The following is a 26761-nucleotide window of genomic DNA, read 5'->3' on the forward strand; positions in this document are numbered from 1 at the left end:
TCAGTAGTGCACCATACCATCTCCTGGGTCAGTGCAGTACTGTACCAGTTCTAGGATCAGCAGTGTACAGTACCATCTCCAGGGTCAACTCAGTACTGTACCAGTTCTAGGGTCAGTAGTATACCATATCATACCCTGAGTCAGCTCAGTACCATACCTTCTCCAGCGTCAGTGCAGTACTGTACTAGTTCTATGGTCAGTACTGTACCATGCCATAACTAGGGTCAGTACAGTGCAGTATTGTACCACTTCTAGGGACAGCAGTGTACCACACCATCTTCACGGTCAGCACAGTACTGTACCAATTCTAGGGTCATAGTGTACCAACACCATCTCCAGGGTCAGTGCAGTACAGTGCCAGTTCTTGGATCAGTAGTGTACAGTACCATCTCCAGGGTCAGCTCAGTACTGTACCACTTCTGTGGTCAGTAGTACACCATACCATCTCCAGGGTCAGCACAGTACTGTACCAATTCTAGGGTCATAGTGTACAACACCATATCCAGGGTCAGTGCAGTACTGTACCAGTTCTAGGCTCAGCAGTGTACAGTACCATCTCCAGGGTCAGCTCAGTACTGTACCAGTTCTAGGGTCAGTAGTATACCATACCATATCCAGGGTCAGCTCAGTACCATACCTTCTCCAGGGTCAGTGCAGTACTGTACTAGTTCTAGGGACTGTACTGTACCATGCCATATCCAGGGTCAGTACAGTACAGTATTGTACCACTTCTGGGGTCAGCAGTGTACCACACCATCTTCATGGTCAGCACAGTACTGTACCAATTCTAGGGTCAGTAGTGCACAACACCATCTCCAGGGTCAGTGCAGTACTGTACCAATTCTAGGATCAGTAGTGTACCATACCACCTCCTGGGTCAGTACAGTACCAGTTCTAGGGTCAATACTGTACCATACGATCTCCAGGGTTAGTGTAGTACTTTATCAATTCTAAGGTCAGCACTGCACAATACTAACTTCATGGTCAGTACAGTACTGTACCAGTTCTAGGGTCAATAGTGTACCATACCATCTCCTTGGTCAGTGCAGTACATTACCAGTTCAAGAGTCATTAATATACCATACCATCTCCAGGGTCAGTGCAGTACTGCACCATTTCTAAAGCCAGGAATGTACCATACAATCTCCAGGATTAGCTCAGCACTCTACCAGTTCTAGGGTCAGTAGTTCACAATACCATCTCCAGGGCTAGTGTAGTACTTTATCAATTTTAAGGTCAGCACTGCATCATACTAACTTCATGGTCAATACAGTGCTGTACCAGTTCTAGAGCCAGTATTGTACCATACCACCTCCATGGTCAGTGCAGTACTGTACCAGTTCTGGGGCCAGTAGTGTACCATATTATCTCCTTGGTCAGTGCAGTACTGTACCAATTCTAGGGTCAGTAGTGTACCATACAGTCTCCTGGGTCAGTGCATACTGTACCACTTTTAGGGTTAGGAGTGTCCCATACCAACTCAAGGGACAGTACAGTACTGAAGTGGTTCTAAGATCAGTAGCGTACCATACGATCTCCAGGGTTAGCTCAGTACTGTACAATTTCTAGGGTCAGCAGTGTACTGTACCATCTCCACGGTCAGCTCAGTATTGTACCAGCTCTAGGGTCAGTATTGTACCATACCACCTCCATGGTTAGTGCAGTACAGTATCAGTTATAGGGTCAGTGCAGTACTGTACCAGTTCTAGGATCAGCAGTGTACAGTACCATCTCCAGGGTCAACTCAGTACTGTACCAGTTCTAGGGTCAGTAGTATACCATACCCTGAGTCAGCTCAGTACCATACCTTCACCAGGGTCAGTGCAGTACTGTACTAGTTCTATGGTCAGTACTGTACTATACCATAACTAGGGTCAGTACAGTGCAGTATTGTACCACTTCTAGGGACAGCAGTGTACCACACCATCTTCACGGTCAGCACAGTACTGTACCAATTCTAGGGTCATAGTGTACAACACCATCTCCAGGGTCAGTGCCGTACTGTACCAGTTCTAGGATCAGTAGTGTACCATACCACCTCCAGGGTCAGTGCAGTACAGTACCAGTTCTTGGATCAGTAGTGTACAGTACCATCTCCAGGGTCAGCTCAGTACCGTACCACTTCTGTGGTCAGTAGTGCACCATACCATCTCCAGGGTCAGCACAGTACTGTACCAATTCTAGGGTCATAGTGTACAACACCATATCCAGGGTCAGTGCAGTACTGTACCAGTTCTAGGATCAGTAGTGTACCATACCACCTCCTGGATCAGTGCAGTACTGTATCAGTTCTAGGCTCAGCAGTGTACAGTACCATCTCCAGGGTCAGCTCAGTACTGTACCAGTTCTAGGGTCAGTAGTATACCATACCATATCCAGGGTCAGCTCAGTACCATACCTTCTCCAGGGTCAGTGCAGTACTGTACTAGTTCTAGGGACTGTACTGTACCATGCCATATCCAGGGTCAGTACAGTACTGTATTGTACCACTTCTGGGGTCTGCAGTGTACCACACCATATTCATGGTCAGCACAGTACTGTACCAATTCTAGGGTCAGTAGTGCACAACACCATCTCCAGGGTCAGTGCAGTACTGTACCAATTCTAGGATCAGTAGTGTACCATACCACCTCCTGGGTCAGTGCAGTACAGTACCAGTTCTAGGGTCAATACTGTACCATACAATCTCCAGGGTTAGTGTAGTACTTTATCAATTCTAAGGTCAGCACTGCACAATACTAACTTCATGGTCAGTACAGTACTGTACCAGTTCTAGGGTCAATAGTGTACCATACCATCTCCTTGGTCAGTGCAGTACAGTACCTGTTCAAGAGTCATTAATATACCATACCATCTCCAGGGTCAGTGCAGTACTGTACCATTTCTAATGCCAGTAGTGTACCATACAATCTCCAGGATTAGCTCAGCACTCTACCAGTTCGAGGGTCAGTAGTACACAATACCATCTCCAGGGCTAGTGTAGTACTTTATCAATTTTAAGGTCAGCACTGCATCATACTAACTTCATGGTCAATACAGTACTGTACCAGTTCTAGAGTCAGTATTGTACCATACCACCTCCATGGTCAGTGCAGTACAGTAACAGTTAAAGGGTCAGTGCAGTACTGTACCAGTTCTGGGGCCAGTAGTGTACCATATTATCTCCTTGGTCAGTGCAGTACTGTACCAATTCTAGGGTCAGTAGTGTACCATACAGTCTCCTGGGTCAGTGCATACTGTACCACTTTTAGGGTTAGGAGTGTCCCATACCAACTCAAGGGACAGTACAGTACTGAAGTGGTTCTAGGATCAGTAGCATACCATACCATCTCCACGGTCAGCTCAGTATTGTACCAGCTCTAGGGTCAGTATTGTACCATACCACCTCCTTGGTTAGTGCAGTACAGTACCAGTTATAGGGTCAGTGCAGTACTGTACCAGTTCTAGGGTCAGTAGTGTACCATATCAACTCCTTGGTCAGTGCAGTACTGTAACAGTTCTAGGGTCACTAGTGTTTCATACCATCTCCAGGGTCAGCGCAGTTCTGTACCACTTCTAGTGTCAGTAGTATCCCATACCAACTCCAGGGTCAGTAAGGTACTGTACCAGTTCTAGGGTAATTAGTGTACCATACCAGCTCCACAGTCAGTACATATCATACTAGTTCCAGGGTCAGTGTAGTATCATATCAGCTCCACAGTCAGTACATACCATACTAGTTCCAGGGTCAATGTAGTAATATATCAGCTCCACAGTCAGTACATACCATACTAGTTCCAGTGTCAGTGTAGTACCATATCATCTCCACAGTCAGTACATACCATACTAGTTCCAGGGTCAGTGTAGTACCATATCAGCTCCACAGTCAGTACATACCATACTAGTTCCAGTGTCGGTAGAGTACCATATCAGCTCCACAGTCAGTACATACCATACTAGTTCCAGGGTCAGTGTAGTACCATATCTGCTCCACAGTCAGTACATACTATACTAGTTCCAGGGTTGGTGTAGTACCATATCAGCTCCACAGTCAGTACATATCATACTAGTTCAAGGGTCAGTGTAGTACCATATCAGCTCCACAGTCAGTACATACCATACTAGTTCCAGGGTCAGTGTAGTACCATATCAGCTCCACAGTCAGTACATACCATACCAGTTCCAGAGTCAGTGTAGTATCATATCAGCTCCACAGTCAATACATACCATACTAGTTCCAGGATCAGTGTAGTAGCATATCAGCTCCACAGTCAGTACATACCATACTAGTTCCAGGGTCAGTGTAGTACCATATCAGCTCCACAATCAGTACATACCATACTAGTTCCAGGGTCAGTGTAGTACCATATCAGCTCCACAGTCAGTACATACCATACTAGTTCCAGAGTCAGTGTAGTATCATATCAGCTCCACAGTCAATACATACCATACTAGTTCCAGGATCAGTGTAGTAGCATATCAGCTCCACAGTCAGTACATACCAAACTAGTTCCAGGGTCAGTGTAGTACCATATCAGCTCCACAATCAGTACATACCATACTAGTTCCAGGGTCAGTGTAGTACCATATCAGCTCCACAGTCAGTACATACCATACTAGTTCCAGAGTCAGTGTAGTACCATATCAGCTCCACAGTCAGTATATACCATACTAGTTCCAGGGTCAGTGTAGCACCATATCAGCTCCAGAGTCATACCATACTAGTTCCATGGTTGGTACAGAACCATAACAGCTTTCCACAGTCAGTACATACCATACCAGCTCCAGGATCAGTGCAGTACCATAGCCTGTCCACAGTCAGGACATACCACATCACAGTCAGTGCAGTTACATAGAAGATCCTCAGTCAGTACGTACTATATCAGTTCCAGGGTCAGTGCCGTACCATACCAGTTCCAGGGTGAGTGCATACTATTCTAGTTCCAGGGTCAGTGTAGATCCCTACCAGTTCCACAGTCAGTACATACAATACCAGTTCCTGGGTCACTGCAGCACCGTGCCATTACCAAGGTCAGTACATACTATACCAGTTCCAGGGTCAGTGCAGTAACCATAAAAGTGCCAAGGACAGTACATACTATACAAGTTCTAGGTCTGATGCAGTACCATATCACTTCCACAGTCAGTACACATTATACAAGTTCCAGGGTCAGGACAGTACCCTCCCAGTTCCACAGTCAGTGCAATCCATACCAGTTCCAGGGTCAGTATATACCATACAAGTTCCAGGGTCAGTGCAACACCATATCATCTCCAGGGTCAGTACATACTATACCAATTCCGGGGTCGGTGTAGTACCAAATCACTTCCACAGTCAGTACATATGGTACCAGTTCCAGGGTCGGTGCAGTACCCGACCAGATCCACAGTCAGTACAAACCATACCACTTCCAGGGTAAGTACATACCATAGAAATTCCAGGGTCAGTGCAACACCATACCTTCTCCAGGGTCATTACATACTATACCAGTTCCAGGGTTGATGCAATATCACACTTCTTCCAGCAAGTAAAAACTATACCAGTTCCAGTGTTAATGCAGCACCATATCACTTTCACAGTCAGTACATAAGGTACCAGTTCCAGGGTCAGTGCAGTACCATAACAGTTCCCTAATCAGTACAAACCATACCAGTTCTAGGGTCAATACTTATAATGGTTTCAGGGTCAACAGATACTGCAACAGTTCCAGGGTCAATGCAGTACCACAGCAGTTCCAGGATCAATGCCATACCTTAGCAGTTCCACAGACAGTACATACTATACCAGTCTGAGTGTCAATGCAGTACCATATCATGTCCATAGTCAGTACATATGGTACCAGTTCCAGGGTGGGTGCAGTACCATAAACAGAACACTCCAGGTTACAAACAATCCAAAAATGAACAGAACACGGACACTTAGCCATGGGAAGAATCCCAATACTTTAATACATGGCTCACTTAATAAAATAATAAAGATAACTGCTTTCGTTTTAATCCACATTAAAACTTCTTCATATAAAATACACTATACATTCACATTCTTTTAAAGGAACTCCTTATCAGTTACATGATACAAAAACTAGCACTGATTGGTCCCAGACTATGACACTCTTCTTTCATTCATAATTTCCTATGTGTGAAAATACGTGTATAAAACCTAAAATTAACAAAATTCATTTATATTACTAACATATATATGTATATATAAATATAAAATGTAAAGATAATTTAAAATATATGAAAATAAAAATAAATTCTACTCAGGATTTTACTACTTGTATATTATATTACATACTATATACACCTGCCTTTTAAAAGATAGTCACCTTTTTAAAGATTTTAACTTCAAGACTGGTTCTGTGCTAGCCTGTTCATTAATTCCTGACAAGCAATAAGCATTCCGATATATCGGCCAATAAATTTTTCTAACTCCATGATTTATCTTCCATGGATATTAACCCCCTAGGATCAATTTTTATTTGCTCTAATATTGAAAATTTTAATTCATGATCATTTATATGTCTGTATAGGGCATTAATCATTTTACCTTTTTTGAAATCCGATATATGTTCATAGATCTGGTCATGGATCTTTCTTTCAGTTTTCCCTAAACACTTTCACCATGTGACATAACGCTACATAGACTAGTGCCTTACTATCACAGTTGTCCCTTGCTAATAACTTAAATTGTTTACCTCTAATGGTAAACTTATCCCCAATTTGGATGTGTTTACAAATAGAGCATCTTCCACAATGCCCCATGCCTATTCTGGAAGATACATCCCATTTAGATCTTTCAAACCAGTTCTTCAGGGTACAACCCTTCCTATATACCAAGGCCGGTGCTTCCCCCACCTGACCACCAAATTCTCTATCCTCCCTCAACAATGTCCAGTTTTCATTAATAATAGCTCTGATATTTGAGCTATCCAAACTATAAGTCAAAATCAGGGAGGACCTTAAATCTGATCCCAGTTAATTCCTTTCATTATTAAATTCCTGACCCTGTACCACTGAATTGAGTAGTGGTCTAAAATGTCCAGCGTTTCTTTTGACAGTAACTTCATGAATCATTTCTTCTATCAGGGAGGCCAGATAAGCCCCATTAAGAAACATCCATTTTATAAGTTCACATTCTTCAACAAAATCAAAATCCAAAGTCATCATCTGGGCTGTCTTAACAAGCTGGCCTTTCAATACCACCTTCTTTTGATGAAAAGGATGGGAGGTGGTAAAATGTAACAAACAATTTGAGTATGTAGGCTTCTGATGGATCCTCAACACATACCTCCTATTAATTTTATCTTTTGAAAGGAGAATGTCCAAGTAAGATAAGCTAGTATAGTTATACTCACTTATAAATTTCAAAAAAGTAGTGGGCCCATTAATGTATTCCATAAAAGACGTAATAATCCCTTCTTCACCTTTCCAGACAATGAATATGTCATCCAGGTAGCGTAAATACAGTTTCATGTGCTCATAAAAGGGACCACTCAAAATATACCTATGCTCCCATACCAACATAACTAGGTTGGAAAATAAGGAGCCAACTGGTGAGCCCATAGCCAGTCCTTGTTGTTGTAAAAAGTACTCTCCATTAAACAAAATAAAATTATTATGGAGGACCATTTCCCACAGCTCTTCATAAAGGTTCACTTTGTCTTGTTCCAACCCTTTTTCATTAAGATATTCAACAAACTATGCCACCCTCAATTAATGGGGGATGACCATATATAAATCCTTAACGTCCACAGTAATCAAGATATCAGAATCTCCATACTTGATTTCACTGATTTTTTTTTCAAAAATTGCCACGAATCAATACATAAATTCTGTTCATCCTTCAATAAAGTATTCAATTTAGTGTCTAAAAATCTTGCAATCACATATATTATTGAATCCCTCGCATCCACTATCAGGCGTAAGGGAGGATCTCGAAGATCTTTATTTATTTTATTTTATTTATTTCCAGTTTGATAACCGGGGAGGTCCACTGGGCCCAAAGGGCCCGTTTTCAGTTGAGGCCCGGGGAGAAAAGCTCCATATTAAAAACAATTGCACAAATTAAACAATCAAAACAAGCAAGCATGGAATTATACATTTGTACAATTTGCATAGAATAATGCAAAAAAAAGCACATACATATGAAATACATAAAATAATAATTAAATGAGAAGTAATGGAATGAGGAGGTGCAAAGAATTAAAAAGACAGGTAGAGGAAAAGAAGAACTAGAGGATGATTCATTTTACGTTCAAGGTCAAAGAGCCATTTGCATGTAGAGCCATTTACAGAGAGTAGGGATGGGAACCTATATGCAGTATTTACATAGAATGTATACAGGGGAGAAATCCGTTATATGATAGAAGTTGAGGGTGAAGGAGATAATGTCAATCTGACATTAGTGGAATTTAGGTAGGAAGAATACAATTACATTTCTAGTTTTGGAAGAGGTGGGAATGGAGTAGGGATTTGAAATGTTCAGAGTTTGTAGTGATTCTTAGCAGGGGAGGGAGAAAGTTCCATTTTTTTGCTATCGAATAAGATAGGAGAAACTGACCAGGGGGTCATTTAGGTTTGTGTACTGAAAGTAGATTTGGATGGGCTGATCTTAGGGGGTCTGAGTAGTGTGTAGAAAGGCAAGATATTAGTTAAAGCAGGGCAAGCAGTGGGTTTAAAGATTAGTTTGTGGGCTGTAGTAAGCTGAATGTAGTCAAGATGATTAGGAAGTTCTAGCCACTTAAGACTGCGGAGAGAGGTGCAATGGTGGGTGGAGTGAGTAGATTTAGTAGCAAATTTGGCGATTTTGTTGTAGCAGATTTCTAGTTTAGAGGAGAAGGAAGCTGAGAGGTTGGTTAGAAGTGGAGCGCCATACAACAGAATGGTAGTAAATAGGTGGAGGCGAGGGTTTGTCTTGTGGCTGTAGAGAGAAAGTGAGCATTTCTATATAGCATACCAAGCTTCTGATGTTTTTTTTAATATTTAGTTAAACATGTGTATTGAATTTCATGTGTTCATCAATGGTAACCCCAAGAAGTTTGGCAAAAGAAACAACTTCTATAGAGGAGTGGGTATGGCTGGTGATCTTGAAAGATTGCTTGTCAAGAGGGAAGGCTTTTGAGGGGGAGAAAAGAATGATTTTGGATGTATTGGCATTAAGGGAGAAATGGTTTTGAAGCATCCAGTTCTCTGTAGTTGAGAAGGCCAATTGGGTTTTTGTCTGGAGCTCGTGAAGGCTAAGGGCAGAGCAGACTAAAGTGGAGTCGTCTGCATATTACACTATTCGAGTGTTTGGAATTGCAGAGTGAAAATCATTGATGAATACATTAAAGAGCATTGGTCCGAGTATAGAACCCTGTGGCATTCCAGTAGGGGCAGGTAGGAAGGTTGAGGTACCCAGTTTGCCATTTCACAGCTTGGGATCTGTCAGAGAGATAACTTTTGAACCATGAAAGTGAATCTATAGAGAGATTGAGGTTAGAAAGGTGATTGAGAAGGTGTGTATGGGATACAGTGTCAAATGCCTTGGATGAAGGACAGTGAAGACAATTTCTCCAGAGTCACAAGCATGGTTAGCAATGTCTAAGAAGGAGAAGAGAGCAGTTATAGTACTGTGGCTAGGATGGAAGCCGTGTTGAGTAGGGGTGAGGAGTTGGTTATTGAGGAGGTGGGGTAAGAGTTTTAGGTGGATACATTTTTCAAGGACTTTTGAAATTGATGAAAGTTAGAGATGCTATTATTTTTGCCTCCTTTATGAAGGGACAAGATGTATGCGGCTCACCATAATTTGGGAACGTAAGATTCCCGGATGGATCTATTGATGAGAATGCCAATGGGGATGGCAATACCATCTGCAGCAAGCTTGTGAAAGGGTGAGGGAATATTGTCGGGGGAATTGGGGCATGGCTTAAGTTTGGAAAGAAGCTTTTTGATACAGGAGGTTGAAAGCCACTGAAGAAGTGAGCCCTAGGAAAACAATCAGTGGAGAGCTGATTGGTAAGGTAAGTTTGGGTGGGATAGGTAGGAGGTAAGAGTCTTGGTAGTAGGGATAGTAGGCAGGGTAGATAAGTGAAGTAGAGTACAGGTAGAAGGAAAATAGTGGGGCTACAGTTCTACACGTTATGAAAACTGCAAGCCTAAGGGTTGTGTTTTAAGTCAGTGAGATAGGTCTGGGAGAAGGGCGCCACCTAGTGGAAAAATACTATATAACAAACAAAAGCTTCTCATGGAAGGTAGCAGGTCTAGGAAATATGAGGGGGAAAGGATTTCTGTTATAAACAGAGGGCACAAGAGGAGAAGGTATGCAAGTTGTTGAAGAGAAAGGCTTTGGCTGCTGGTCGTCCTAGCTAGGGAGTGTACATAAAACCTGGAGTATCTACACAAAAATAGATGTTGTACAGACTGTAGTTTTAAAACACATACTTTCTTTTCTTAGAGGGACTGATGCACAGGGAGTATATTGGTTCAATTCCTCAGTTTAGGGAATGGACAGCAGTTGATATGGTGGGGTAAGGTTGTTGGTCAGCAATGAACAGGGCACTCTCCCACTGGAGGACAATATAAGCAGGTTGGACAGTTTCTTTTCATAGAGGGACTGATGCACAGGGAGTATATTGGTTCTATTCCTCAGTTTAGGGAATGGACAGCAGTTGATATGGTGGGTTAAGGCTGTTGGTCAGCAATGAACAGGGCAATCTCCCACTGGAGGATAATACAAGCAGGTTGGACAGTTTCTTTTCTTAGGGGGACTGATGCACAGGGAGTATATTGGTTTGATTCCTCAGTTTAGGGAATGGACAGCAGTTGATATGGTGGGTTAAGGTTGTTGGTCAGCAACGAACAGGGCAATCTCCCACTGGAGGACAATACAAGCAGGTTGGACAGCTAAAGTATGGACTCCCAAGCCAGGGACGCACAGCAGTTGAGAGGTAGCCCAGGGGTAAAGATCATGTTCATTAAAATTCAGATTTATGAATTTTAGGAACCCCAAACACTGTGGGGATCCTTGGAGATAGGGTGTTAATATAAATAAACTCTTCTTGTGTAATCCGGCCATCGATGAACATATCTTTAATTTGGATTTGTATACGTTTATATGCCCCATTAAGTTAATTAAAACTAGACTGAGTATATGCACTTCCTCTTAAGATGTTCATGACTCTGTCATTATAGTTCATCACATCCATGACCACCACTCCTTCTTTGACAGGTGTCATGATTCGTACTTTCTGTCTTTTAAGAAATGAACTAACTCATATTCCTGTTCCCTAAGATTATTCCTTCCTGGTTTGTAACCAAACAGGAAATAGTTTCTTAAGTCCAGTTCACAAACTTTCTCAAATAAAGACAGGACAGGATGTAATGGTGGATTAAAAATACTTGCCACTCTAAAGGTGTTTAAAACATTAAGCACATCCTTCAACAAAAATGACAAATTCAACTTCCTGAGAAAAAGTTTCAGAAGTAAAATACATTCGGTAAGAGAATCACACTTACTAGGGACAAAAGGAAAATCTTTAGCTAACAAATCCACACAGTCTTTGTCAAGTGATAAGCTAGAATAATTATAAGTCTTAAACTCACCTGCTTGACTTTCTATAATGTGCGGAAGATCATTCATGATGATGTGCTGTATATTCCCCTCCTCAATTACTTCCTCCTGTGATTCCTATTGTTCCATGATTGGTTGGTATGGGGAGGTGGCTCCTCATAGAAGAATGATATTGGTTGGATTGGGAGGGTGTGCTCTTATTCACCCATTGGTGATCCATAACAATTCTGTTTTGAAGGGGATGTGCCTCTAAAGGGCCGGAATTATTCAAGTTATAATTCACATTTCTAGAAGAATTATTAATATTGCTGTTTCTACTCCCTCCCTCTTCATACACATTCATATTATTAGAAGGCAAGTTAACCACAGTTCCATTAAATGTCTTCATTCCCCAAATAGCTGCTTTCAAAGGTGGAGGGTACACTTGATGGTTTTCATACTCCATTCTATCACTATCCAGTATTTTCATTTTGGTATTCTGAATGGCTTGAATCTTATGCTCGATACTTGTGAACACTCTAATGGTTCATACTTATATTTATCATGCTGCGGGTTAGAAATGATGTTATTTTCAAGTGCATTAACTTCTGTTGTCAACTGTTCAATCAGTCTAGAGTTATGTTTAATGGCTATCTTCATATACTCACATCAGATTCTGTCAAAGAATCCAAGGAGTTCATGGTGTAAAGCTGAATTAATCTCCATGCCTGGTGGAAAGCGCCATATCCTTAAACCTACAATACCAGTTCCTGGGTCACTGCAGCACCATACCATTAACAGGATCAGTACATACTATACCAGTTCCATGGTCGGTGCAGTAGCTATAACAGTGCTAGGGTCAGTACATACTATACCAGTTCTAGGTCCGATGCAGTAGCATATAATTTCCACAGTCAATACACATTATACAAGTTCCAGGGTCAGTGCAGTACCCTCCCAGTTCCACAGTCAGTACAAACCATACCAGTTCCAGGGTCAGTGCATACCATACAAGTTCCAGGGTCAGTGCAACACCATACCATCTCCAGGGTCAGTGCATATATACCATTTCCAGGGTTGTAGCAGTACCATATCACTTCCACAGTCAGTACATTTGGTACCAGTTCCAGGGTTGGTGCAGTACCCTACCAGTTCCACAGTCAGTACAAATCATACCAGTCCCAGGGTCAGTATATACCATACAAGTTCCAGGGTCAGTGCAACACCATACCATCTTCAGGGTCAGTACATACTATATCAGTTCCAGGGTCGGTGCAGTACCATATCACTTCCACAGTCAGTACATATGGTACCAATTCCAGGGTCAGTGCAGTACTCTACCAGTTCCACAGTCAGTACAAACCATATCAATTCAAGGGTCAGTGCAACACCATACTACTTCCACAGTCAGTACATACAGTAGCAGTCCCAGGGTCAGTATGTACCATACAAGTTCCAGGGTTAGTGCAGTACCATAAATCTCTAGGGTCAGTACAGTACTGAACCAGTTCTAGGGTCAGTAGTGTACCATACCAGTTCCACAGTCAGTACATACTATGCCAGATCCAGGGTCAGTATGGCACTGTGTCAGCCTTAGGATCACTGCAATGTCATACTAACTCCAAGGTCAGTATATCACACCAGCTCTAGGATCAGTGCCACATTATACTAACTCTACAGGGTAATTATTGTGAAGCGACAGTTCTAGGGCCAGTGAGATGCTGTGTATAACATATATGTACTCACCATCTGTGAGATAAGCTGTCTATGGCAGGTAACTGCTGAGATTTTTTCTTTTGCTCTCTCCAGCTCAGTAGATTTTTTCCGTCTCCCACAGTTGGTGGGGGGAGAAGCATGCACATCATGTTAGCATAAAATGTGGCACATCAAGCTGGAAATCCCTACCCACTCTCTCTATGCAGCTGTGCAACCTGCGGACTGAGTGACTAAAATCAGAAAGACACAAAAATACAAGAATATGCAGTCTTACAGAAAAGTGCATCCACAGATGTATGGAGAGGCTAGTTATGGGGAAATTTGGGGGAGGAGGCCTAATAAGCACCTAGTGTAAAGGGCAATTATGTAAATCAGGTCATATCATGGATACATTCTTGTTATCCTGGACTTCAAAGACTTCCCTGCAGTCAGAGACTGCTGGGAAGAATCCTAAGCAATACAAATTAAACCTCCCTTTGAGGCCAAATCCAAATTAAGTGAAGGACTTTTTTCCAATGGATTCTGCCCTCAGAAAGATTAAAAGGAGTCTAATTGACTTGTTGCTTAAGGGCAGTCTCAGAGTTGTTTCAGGAAGAAATTTGGATTAGTCCTAAATAAAAAAATGATCCTTGAGAAAGATCAAATATAATTTCACACAAATAAGGACTTCAGCTGAGACAGCCAGTGAGATAAACTTCAGAGGCAGCAAACCAGTGAGCTTAAATGGTAGCTGAGTAAGACTGTCAGTCATAGAGTTTAAGTCCCTGAGGAGAAAAGGGGCTCTTAAAAAGTGGGTAAAAATGCAGAACCTGTTAAGGAACTGTTTGGCAAACTGGTGTAGGGTCACAATTCAACCCCCCCCCCCCCACACACACACACACACGCAAGGCCGTGAGGCATTGAGACCGAATAAACATGCATACTGGCCATGGAGTAATGAAGATCCAAAACAAACAGCCAGAGCATGTCACACTCACCTGCAAATTAAAGAAACAACCTGGTACAGGATAATTCTTCACCCAGATAAATAAGCATTCTGGGTACAAGGCTTTCTGACAGCTTCAGTCACTACTGAATGTTTACAGATGAGCCAGTAGTGGCAGAGGATATAATGATCTGCCATACCTTGAGTGGAAGTGGGCTGTCACTCAATTCAAAGGTGTCTTTCTTGGTTTACAGTGGGGAAGGTTGTACTTTTGTCAACAACCCAACAGCCTGAATCTTTTTGGTGCTCACTGAATTTTGTAGTGAGGGACAGAATCATGGAGAAATTTGCAAATGGGATACAGCAATCCTCCCTGAAAGTAGAAACAAAGTGTATCCACTGTTGCCCCACTGAACCAAGTAGAACAAGAGAAACCCTTTTTTCAACTCCAACAGAAGGCATGAACTGCAGATGAAGCAGCCTGAAAGCACCTTCACATTCCCAAGATGTAAAGAGCTGTCCAGAGTTTCACAGATTTGATGAGTAAGTGGATCTAACATTTGAACTTATGGGTGCCCATAGTTGGTATGGTTTAATCATGACAGCAAAGCCAGAGTGATTAAATCAAGCCAGCCGTGGGTAAATCCAGCATTACCCCCACACAGTAGTTGGTTGTTGCTATTAAAGAATGACATTATTTAAGAAAATAATTTCTTACTTTTTGTAAATAATGATATTGTATTAAAGAACTTTAGTGTTCTTCCATAGGTGGTGCTGCGGTAGCGTTGTCGCCTCACAGTCAGACGCTCTCCGGTTCGATTCTTAGCTAGAGCGTCTTCTGTGTGGAGACATGCGTGAATGGGCGTACCTTCGTTGAAGGTTGTGCGTCAGGGCTGGTAACTTGGCACGTAAAAATCAACTACCAATCATTAGTGGACCAGAGTTCTGCTGTGGCGACCCCTAACCGGGAAAAGCCGAAAGACACAACAACAACAGTGTTCTTCCATAGATCCCCCTTGGAAAAAGATGTTGAAGATATATACTACGCAGGCATTCAGCTCATATAATTGTTATGAATAGCTACTGTTCTTCATTGGCTAAATCAATTTTAGCAAATAAAGTGACTAACCAAAGCCAGAGTGTGAATGTTGAGGTTAATAGTGTGAACAGGCATGCCTGAAATATGTGAAAAAGGTTGTAGTGGGAGGACTTGCATTTCCTTATTAAGTTACCACCAATACTGCTGTGATATTAAGTTACCACCAATACTGCTGTGCGATATCACATCTCTTTACTAAGTGCTGAATGGTTTGGTTAAAAGCTGTGCGATATCACATCTCTTTACTAAGTGCTGAATGGTTTGGTTAAAGATCACATCTCTTTACTAAGTGCTGAATGGTTTGGTTAAAAGCTGTGCGATATCACATCTCTTTACTAAGTGCTGAATGGTTTGGTTAAAAGCTGTGCGATATCACATCTCTTTACTAAGTGCTGAATGGTTTGGTTAAAAGCTGTGCGATATCACATCTCTTTACTAAGTGCTGAATGGTTTGGTTAAAAGCTGTGCGATATCACATCTCTTTACTAAGTGCCGAATGGTTTGGTTAAAAGCTGTGCGAGATCACATCTCTTTACTAAGTGCTGAATGGTTTGGTTAAAAGCTGTGCGATATCACATCTCTTTACTAAGTGCTGAATGGTTTGGTTAAAAGCTGTGCGATATCACATCTCTTTACTAAGTGCTGAATGGTTTGGTTAAAAGCTGTGCGATATCACATCTCTTTACTAAGTGCTGAATGGTTTGGTTAAAAGCTGTGCGATATCACATCTCTTTACTAAGTGCTGAATGGTTTGGTTAAAAGCTGTGCGATATCACATCTCTTTACTAAGTGCTGAATGGTTTGGTTAAAAGCTGTGCATACAGACAAGTTGGGATGAAATTTGAGCTTTCAAAGATGCGTTGCAGGTACTCTTCTTAGGCATTCCCTATACCATTGTGAAGCAAGGCTTTCACAAATTTTTCAGACATACATTGCTGTTTTCAATACAGCATCGGACTTGTGTTTTTTTATTGATGTGCATTCAGTGTAATTGATGATTATAATTTAGTTACTGTTGTTATTATGTAGCATGCAGGGTTTAGCCAGAGAAAATCTTTTTTTTTTTTTTTTTTTTTTTTTAAGAAGCATTTCCTGCCCGGAGTTACATTCATTACAACAGGGCAGCTGTAACCATTAGTTAACTATTGGTTTTGTTACATCTGCAGCTGGGACTTGTTTCTGTTGGGAATGCTTAATTTACAATGAGCACACTGACTGCTCTGTTCAATCAGCATGCATGTTTTTGAATATTAAATATTTTTCATTTATTATCATTATAATTATTACTATTATTATTATTATTACTATTATTATCATTATAATTATTACTGTTATTATTATTATTATTATTACTACTACCACTCCTTTTGGTGAGCTAAACACTGGAGAGACTCCACTGACGGGAGAGAATACGAAAGGTAGATGTCCTCCTATTGCTATCCATTGTGTATGATCATGATGTTTACAATGGACTTAAGTTATTATAGCTTCATTTACCTTTAGGTCACTGAGGTTAAGTATAATTCCATCATGGATATAGTACTAAATGCTTTAGCCAGATACAGATAAGAGCATGGACAGAAAAACCTGCATCCTGAGTGTTGGCCACACTCTCAGAGACATTTACAAGATTAAGCATGTAAGATCAACATTTAAAAAAACAAACTATACTGAATTAGGTCATGGAGAAGGGGCTGTAGTGTCATGGCTCAATCAATGTGTCATGGCTCAATCAATGTCTTAATGCCAGAACCACATTGTACTGAATTAGGTCATGGAGATGGGGCTGTAGTGTTATGGCTCAATCAATGTCCCAATGCCAGAACCACATTGTACTGAATTAGGTCATGGAGAAGGGGCTGTAGTGTTATGACTCAATCAATGTCCCAGTGCCAGAACCACATTGTATTGGGTTTGGTCATGGAGAAGGGGCTGAAATGTCATGACTCAATGTCCAATTGCCAGAACCATGTTGTACTGGGTTAGGTCATGGAGAAGGAGCTGTAGTGTCATGACCCGATCAATGTCACAATGCCTGAACCATATTGTACTGGGTTAGGTCATGGAGAAAGGGCTGTAGTGTCATGGCTCAATCAATATCCCAATGCCAGAGCCACGTTGTACTGGGTTAGGTAATGGAGAAGCAGCTGTAGTGTCATGACTCAATCAATGTCCCAGTGCTAAAACCATATTGTACTGGGTTAAGTCATGGAGAAGGGACTGTAGTGTCATACTCAATCAATGCCCCAATCCAGAACCACATTGTACTTGGTTAGGTCAAGGAGAAAGGGCTGTACTGTCATGCCTCAATCGATGTCCCAATGCCAGAGCCATGTTGTACTGGGTTAGGTCATGGAGAAGGGGCTGTAGTGTCATGACTCAATCAATGCCCCAATCCAAAATCACATTGTACTGAGTTAGGTCATGGAGAAGGGGCTGTAGTTTCATGACTCAATCAATGTCCCGATCCAGAATCACGTTGTACTGGGTTAGGTCATGGAGAAAGGGGCTGTAGTGTCATGACTCAATTAATATCCCAGTGCAGAACTACATTGTACTGGGTTAGGTCATGGAGAAGGGGCTGTAGTGTCATGACTCAATCTTCTAGTGCCAGAACCACATTGTACTGAATTAGGTCATGGAGAAGGGGCTGTAGCGTCATGACTCAATCAATGCCCCAATCCAGAACCACATTGTAATGGGTTTGTTCATGGAGAAGGGGCTGTAGTGTCATGGCCCAATCAATGTTCCAGTGCCAGAACCACATTGTACCGGGTTAGGTCATGGAGAAGGGGCTGTAGTTTCATGACTCAATCAATGTCCCAATCCAGAATCAAGTTGTACTGAGTTAGGTCATGGAGAAGGGGCTGTAGTGTTATGACTCAATCAATGTCCCGACCAGAATCACGTTGTACTGGATTAGGTCATGGAGAAGCGGCTGTAGTGTCATGGTTCAATCAATGTCCCAATGTCAGAACCACATTGTACTAGGTTAGGTCATGGAGAAGTGGCTGTAGTGTCATGGCTCAATCAATGTCCCAGTGCCAGAACTATGTTGTACTGGGTTAGGTCATGGAGAAGGGGCTGTAGTGTCATGACTCAATCTCCCAGTGCCAGAACCACATTGTACTGAATTAGGTCATAGAGAAGGGGCTGTAGTGTCATGATTCAATCAATGTCCCAATCCATTACCATGTTGTACTGGTTTAGGTCATGGAGAAGGGGCTGTAGTGTCATGACTCAATCAATGTCCCAGTGCCAGAACCACATCGTACTGGGTTAGGTGATGGAGAAGGGGTTGTAGTGTCATGTCTCAATCAATGTCTCAATGCCAGAACCACATTGTAATGGGTTAGATCATGGAGAAGAGGCTGTAATGTCATGGCTCAATCGATGTCCCAATGCCAGAAATGCTAACGTTAAGACTCCAAGCACCACACAGTACAATACTAACGTACAGATTCCAAGCAACACACAGTACATTACTAATGTACAGACTCCAAGTACCACACAGTACACTACTACTAAGACTCCAAGCACCACACAGTGCAGTCCTAAAGTACAGACTCCAAGTACCACACAGTACAGTTCTAATGTACAGACTCCACGTACCACACAGGATAGTGCTGATATCTCACTGTACTGCCTCCACTGTTAGCACAGTACAATGCACACTCGGGATCTCTATAATATACAACCGATTCCAGGATCTGTACAATACAGTAAAAATTCTAGGATCTGTACAATACACAACCGATTCCAAGATCTGTACAGTACAGTACAAACTATAGGATTTGTACAATACACAACTGATTCCACTATCTGTGAAATAGAGTACATACTCCAGAGTGTGAAAGGTCCAGTACTGACACCTATAAACATTTGGACTGAATGTACTTATTTATCTTCTTGTTTAATTATTTGCTCCAGAAAACCATCTTCTGGGTCAGCTCAACATGACACCATATTTATCCATTACTGTTCTGAATGCAGAGCTCAAACACTACAGTATCACTTCCAGGCTGTTTGCAACACATTATTGACATCAAGGTGAATACAGTACTGACTTCAGAGTCTGGACAGTATAGTACTTACTCCAGAGTGTGCACAGTATCAGTGCCAGGATCTAAGTACCAACTCCAATGCCTGCAGAGAGCCTAATCCAGTTTTTCCCTGCCAACTCCAGGGTCTGTATGCCAAATCAGTGGTCTCAGTACCTACTCCATGGTCTGTACACTATCTACTCCACAGGCTCACTACTGATTTCAGAGTCTGCACAGCATGGTACCAATTCTGTATAATGTCTCCTTCAGGCAGGGTCTCTTCTACACAGTAAAATTGCTACTCTGTACAATGCCTACTTCAGGTAGGGTATCTGCTGCACAGCACAGTACCAGTTCTGTACAATGCATATTTCAGGTAGGGTCTGAGCTGTACAGTATGGTACCAATTCTGTACAATGCATACTTCAGATAAGGTCTCTGCTGCACCGTAAAGTTCTTACTCTGTAAAATGCCTACTTCAGGTAGGGTGTCTGCTACACAATATGGAACCAATTTTGCACAATGCCTACTGAAGCTAGTATCTCTGCTGCACAGTATGGTACCAGGTTTGTAAAATGCCTACTTCAGGGTTTTAGTTGTATAGCAATGACCCAAGCATTTGTACAGTATTAATCATGTGGCAGTTACTGCAGAGAATTAAGGCATGGAGCTGTTAACAATTCATGTAGCCAGGGCTACAGGTATTGATAATTTACAGCTCCATTTGCCTAATGTGCGACTCTCAGCAAGTCATTTAACCAGACAGTGCTAATTTCACTCAGCTAAAGGGACACTTGTGGCCACTGGGCTTACCTAGTTAATAAACAAATAGAATAAAATAAATCAAATAAACCCCTGGGTTTGTAAAATACTAGCTATGGGGTCTGTATTGTGCATTACATACTGCAGGATCTTAGCTCAACATCCAGAGTATCTACAGTACATTACCTACACTTATGGATCTGTACAATACATAATTAAGGGTATTTGCACTGCATTGCTTATGCCAGGATTTTTACAATAACAACTCTAGAGTCTATTCAGGAGAGTACAGTACCACCATCCATATAGTACCATTACCATGGTTTGTATAATACAGTACAGTACCTACTCCAGGGTTTTGAAGTACCATTTCCAGGGTTTGTACAGGACAGGACCTATAACACAGACTGTAAAGTACAATTTCCTGGGTTTGTACAGTACAGGATCTACACCACAGACTGTAAAGTACCATTTTCAGGGTTTGTACAGTGCAGGACCTACACCACAGACTGTACAGTACCATTTCCAGGGATTGTACAGTACAGGACATATACCACAGACTGTAAAGTACCATTTCTAGGATTTGTACACTGCAGGACCTACACCACAGACTGTAAAGTACAATTTCTAGGGTTTTGTACAGTACATGGCCTACACCGCAGTCTGCGAAGTACCATTTCTAGAGTTTGTACAGTGCAGGACCTACACAACAGACTGTGAAGTACCATTTCTAGGGTTTGTACAGTACAGAACCTACAGCACAGACTGTAAAGTACCATTTCTAGGGTTTGTACAGTACAGGACCTACACCACAGTCTGAAAAGTACCATTTCCAGGCTTTGTACAATACAGAACCTACACCACAGACTGTAAAGTACCATTTCCAGGTTTGTGAGGTGCAGGACATACACCACAGATGGTAAAGTACCATTTCCAGGGTTTGTACAGTGCAGGACCTATACCACAGACTGTAAAGTACCATTTCCAGAGTTTGTACAGTACAGAACCTACACCACAGTCTGTAAAGTACCATTTCTAGGGTTTGTACAGTACTGGATTTACACCACAGACTGTAAAGTACCTTTCCTAGGGTTTGTACAGTACAGGACCTATACCACAGAATGTAAAGTACTAGTTCTAGGGTTTGTACAGTACAGAACATACACCACAGACTGTAAAGTACCATTTCTAGGGTTTGTACACTACAAGACCTACTACACAGACTGTAAAGTACCATTTATAGGGTTTGTACAGTACAGGACCTACACCACAGACTGTAAAGTACCATTTCTAGGGTTTGTACAGTGCAAGACCTACACCACAGACTGTAAAGTACCATTTGTAGGGTTTGTACAGTATAGGACCTACACCACAGACTGTAAAGTACCAATTCTATGGTTTGTACAGTAAAGGACCTACACCACGGTTTGTAAAGTACCATTTCCGAGGTTTGTACAGTACAGGACCTACACCACAGTCTGTACAGTACCATTTCTAGGCTTCGTACAGTACAAGACCTACACCACAGACTGCAAAAAGTGTCATTTCTAGATTTTATACAGTACAGGATCTACACCACAGACTGTAAAGTACAATTTCCAGAGTTTGTACACTGCAGGACCTACACCACAAACTGTAAAGTACCATTTCTAGGGTTTGTACAGTACCGGACCTACACCACAGACTGTAAAGTACCATTTCTAGGGTTTGTACAGTGCAGAACCTACACCACAGTCTATGAAGTACCATTTTCAGGGTTTGTACAGTACAGGACTTACACCACAAATTGCAAGGAACCATTTCTAGGGTTTGTAGAGTACAGGACCTACACCACAGTCTGTAAAGTACCATTTCTAGGGTTTCTACACTATATGACCTACACCACCGACTGTAAAGTACTATTTCTAGGGTTTGTACAGTGTAGGACATAAACCACAGACTGTAAAGTACCATTCCCAGGGTTTGTACAGTGCAGGACCTACACCACAGACTATAAAGTACCATTTCTCGGATTTGTACAGTACAGGACCTACACCACAGACATTAAAGTACAATTTCTAGGGTTTGTATAGTACAAGACCTACACCACAGACTACAAAGTACATTTCTAGGGTTTGTACACTGCAGGACCTACACCACAGTCTGTAAAGTACAATTTCTAGGGTTTGTACAGTTTAGGGTCTATACCACAGTCTGTATAATACCATTTGCAGGGTTTGTAAACTGCAGGGCCTATACCACAGACTGTAAAGTACCATTTCTAGGGTTTGTACAGTACAGGACCTGCACCACAGACTGTAAAGTGCCATTTCTAGGGTTTGTACAGTAAGGGACCTACACCACAGACTATAAAGTACCATTTCTAGGGTTTGTACAGTACAGGACCAACACCACAGACTGTAAAGTACCATTTCTAGGGTTTATACAGCACAGAACCTACACCACAGTCTGCAAAGTACAATTTCTAGGGTTTGTACAGTACAGGACCTACACCACAGACTGTAAATTACCATTTCTAGGGTACATACAGTACAGGACCTTCACCACAGTCCGTAAAGTACCATTTCCAGGTTTTGTACAGTACAGGACCTACACCACAGACTGTAAAGTACAATTTCCAGAGTGTGTACAGTGCAGGACGTACACAGACTGTAAAGTACCATTTCCAGGGTTTGTACAGTGCAGGACCTACACCACAGACTTTAAAGTACTATTTCCAGAGTTTGTATACTACAGAACCTAAATCACAGTCTGTAACGTACCATTTCTACGGTTTGTACAGTACAGAATCTATACTACAGTCTGTAAAGTACCATTTCTAGGGCTTCTACAGTACAGAACCTACACCATACACTGCAAAGTACCATTTCTAAGGTTTGTACAATATAGGACCTATACCACACTGTAAAGTACCATTCCAAGGGTTTGTACAGTACAGGCCCTACACCACAGTCTGTAAAGTACCATTGCCAGGGTTTGTACAGTGCAGAACATACACCACAGACTGTAAAGTACCATTTCTAGGGTTTGTACAGTGCAGGACATACACCACAGACTGTAAAGTACAATTACTAGGGTTTGTACAGTACAGGACCTACACCACAGACTGCAAAGTACTATTTCTAGGGTTTGTACAGTGCAGGACCTACACCACAGACTGCAAAGTACCATTTCCGGGGTTTGTACACTACATGACCTACACCACAGTTTGTAAAGTACCATTTCTGGGGTTTGTACAGTACAGGACCTACACCACAGTCTGTAAAGTACCATTTCTGGGGGTTTTACAGTACAGGACTTACACCACAGATGGTAAAGTACCATTTCCAGGGGTGTACAGTACAGGACCTACACCATAGACTGTAAAGTACCATTTCTAGGGTTTGTACAGTACAGGATGTACACCACAGATTAAAGTACCATTTCTAGGGTTTGTACAGTACAGGACCTACACCGCAGTCAGTAAAGTACTATTTCTGGGGTTTGCACAGTACAGGGCTTACACCACAGACTGTAAAGTACCATTTCCAGGGTTTGTACAGTGTAGGACCTATGCCACAGACTGTAAAGTACACTTTCCAGGGTTTGTACAGTACAGGACCTACACCACAGACTGTAAAGTACCATTTCCAGGGTTTCTACAGTACAGGACCTACACCACAGACTGTAAAGTACCATCTCCAGGCTTGGTACTGTACAGGACCTACACCACAGACTGTAAAGTACCATTTTTATGGTTTGTACAGTACAGGACCTACACCACAGTCTGTAAAGTACCATTTCTATGGTTTGTACAGTACAGGACCTACAGCACATACTGTAAAGTACAATTTCTAAGGTTTGTGCAGTGCAGGACCTACACCACAGACTGTAAAGTACCATTTCTAGGGTTTGCATAGTAAAGAACCTATAGCACAGAGTGTAAAGTACCATTTCTAGGATTTGTACAGTACGAGACCTACACCACAGTCTGTAAAGTACCATTTTCAGGGTTTGTACAGTACATGACCTACACCACAGACTGTTAAGTACAATTTCTAGGGTTTATACAGTGCATGACCTACACAACAGACTGTAAAATACCATTTCCAGGGTTTGTACAGTACAGGACCTACACCACAGTCTGTAATGCACCATTTCTGGAATTTGTACAGTACATGACCTACACCAGACTGTAAATGACCATTTCCAGGGTTTGTACAGTGCAGGACCTACACCACAGACTGTAATGTACCATTTCCAGGGTTTGTACAGTATATGACCTACACCACAGACTGTAAAGTACGATTTCTAGGTTTTGCACAGTACAGGACCTGCATCACAGACTGTAAAGTACCATTTCTAGGGTTTGAACAGTACAGGACCTACACCATAGTCTGTGAAGTACCATTTCTAGGGTTTGTACAGTACAGGACCTACACCACAGTCTGTAAAGTACCATTTCTAGGGTTTGTACAGTACAGGACATACACCACAGACTGCAAAGTACCATTTCTAGGGTTTGTACAGCACAGGACCTACACCACAGACTGTAAAGTACCATTTCTAGGGTTTGTACAATGCAGAGCCTACACCACAGACTGTAAAGTACCATTTCTAGGGTTTGGCCAGTACAGGACCTACACCACAAACTGTAAACTATCATTTCTTGGGTTTGTACAGTACTGATTCCAGAAACTCTACAGCTGAGTTCTGGCCCTAACGTCTCCACAGAGCATACAGCCATTAAGGTTAATAAAGTACAGTACTGAATCCACTGTTGTTAGACTATGGTATGTAAGGGTTTGTAGAATGCCAATTCACTGCAGTACAACACCAACTTCAGGGTCTCTGATGTGCATGGTCAAGGACACACATACACAAATGCTGTAGATATAGCCAACCTGCTGGCAGACAGGTTCAGTGAAAACTTCACTCCTCTGTCCCCCCATCAGTAAAACAGGACATGCCCAGTACTTACCCCTCTCCCCTTATCTCTAGGGAGCAAGTTATCACTGGCCTCTCAAAGGCAAAAAATACAGCCTCCACGGGACCCGATAACATCCCAGGTTGCATCCTACATGAACTCAGACAGGAACTTGCAGCACCATTAGCACCCTATTCAACCAGAGCCTGAGTACTGGCTTCATCCCAGCCAAGTGGAGGACAGCCACTGTCATCCCTTTGCACAAAGGTGGAGTGCCTACCGATCCAGGAAATTATAGACCCATCAACCTAACTAGCCTGATCTGCAAGGCCATGGAGTGGATTATCATGGCCACATTAACAAGGACATTGGCAACCTCCAGACACTTGATCCCACACAGTTTGGTTTTGTCAAGGGCAGTTCATGCCTGTTAAATTTGGTCAACTTCTTGGAGACAGTCACCAAGGCCATAGACGAGGGTAAGACAGTGCACACTGCCTTTCTTGACCTGGCCAATGCCATTGATACTATTCCCTACTCAGGTATAATAGATAAACTCTCTCAGCTAGGTATCGATCCATATATTACCAGATGGGTGGCAAACTGGCTCATTGGTAGAACCCACCTAGTCAAAATAGGGGAGGCCACCTCAAGTAGTAGATCATACCAAGCAGTGTACCCCAGGGATCGGTCTTGGGGCCTCTGTTGTTTGAGATGTACTTCTTGGAGGTGCAGGTCAAATCTAGTGGGCTATGGCAGACCAAGTTTGCAGATGACTGCAAGCCGGGTGCTGCCATCAATTCCCCTAGTGATGTGGACATCCTCCAAGAGGATCTCACCCAAACAAATGACTGGTGCCAGAAACATGGCCTCAAACTGAATGCCAAAAAATGCATCATCATCCCTTTTGGGGAGAGTGATGTCCCCACAAATTATCACATTGATAATAAGATAGTAAGCATGCAATCAGTCATGAAGGACTTGGCAAGGTTGATAACAAACTGACTTTTGACCACCATATTGCCTCTGTTGTATGGAAAGCTTTCTACATGGACCACCTCATTAGTAACAGTATCTCATCCAGGGACAAGGTGATCATAACATCCCTGTATTCTTCCCTTATTAGACCCATTATTGAGTACAATGCCCCTTTCGGCATTTACCTCACAAAGCACATGCAGCAGCTGGAGAGAACACAGAAGTTCCTCACCTGGAGAATCCAGGGCCTCAAACTTCTACCCTACACAGATAGGGTAAAAGCCCTGTCCCTCTACTCAGTCTCCTACAGACTCCTCAGAGGTGACCTCTGTCTGGCATACAAAGCAATCTCAGACCCCGCCTTGATGGAGTTGCTGCATATCTGCAAGTCAAGCTCCACTCAAGTAACCCACATGTGCAACCTCAATCTGGTCTGTGACATCAATAGGACTTATCGGCAGGACAGATTTGTATCCCAGAGACTCCCCCTTTTGTGGAATAGACTCCCTCTCCATGTAAAGCAGAATACTTCATTAAACCTTTTCAAGTGCAATGTGAATAACTGGATGGGGAACATTAAATAGACCCCTGGGATTCCACCTGTGTCCCTGCTGGACAGTGGTATAGGGTGCTGACTAGTTGGAACATGGGCTACATTCTTGGCTTGGCTTGTAAGGGCCTCAGGGCCAATAGCCTAGTAACTTCCTATGAGCCTATGATCCTATAACTATGACTTGAAGGTGTCTCTGTGAACTTCTGTTCTAATGCACCAACCAACCGTAGAAAGGAACCAAAACACTTCTATCTCTTACTACCTTTG

The 26761-nt window shown here is 42.3% G+C and overlaps 1 protein-coding gene across 1 annotated transcript in view; it reads right to left on the reverse strand.

Annotated features, from left to right (window-relative positions):
* Positions 1-26761, reverse strand: part of RAB36 (RAB36, member RAS oncogene family) — a 522669-nt gene that overhangs the window by 272442 nt on the left and 223466 nt on the right. The gene's annotated exons all lie outside the window — the stretch shown is intronic.

Source organism: Protopterus annectens, chromosome 4.part0 (genome assembly GCF_019279795.1).
Source record: "Protopterus annectens isolate FY-2018-M chromosome 4.part0, PAN1.0, whole genome shotgun sequence".
Classification (NCBI taxonomy): domain Eukaryota; kingdom Metazoa; phylum Chordata; order Ceratodontiformes; family Protopteridae; genus Protopterus; species Protopterus annectens.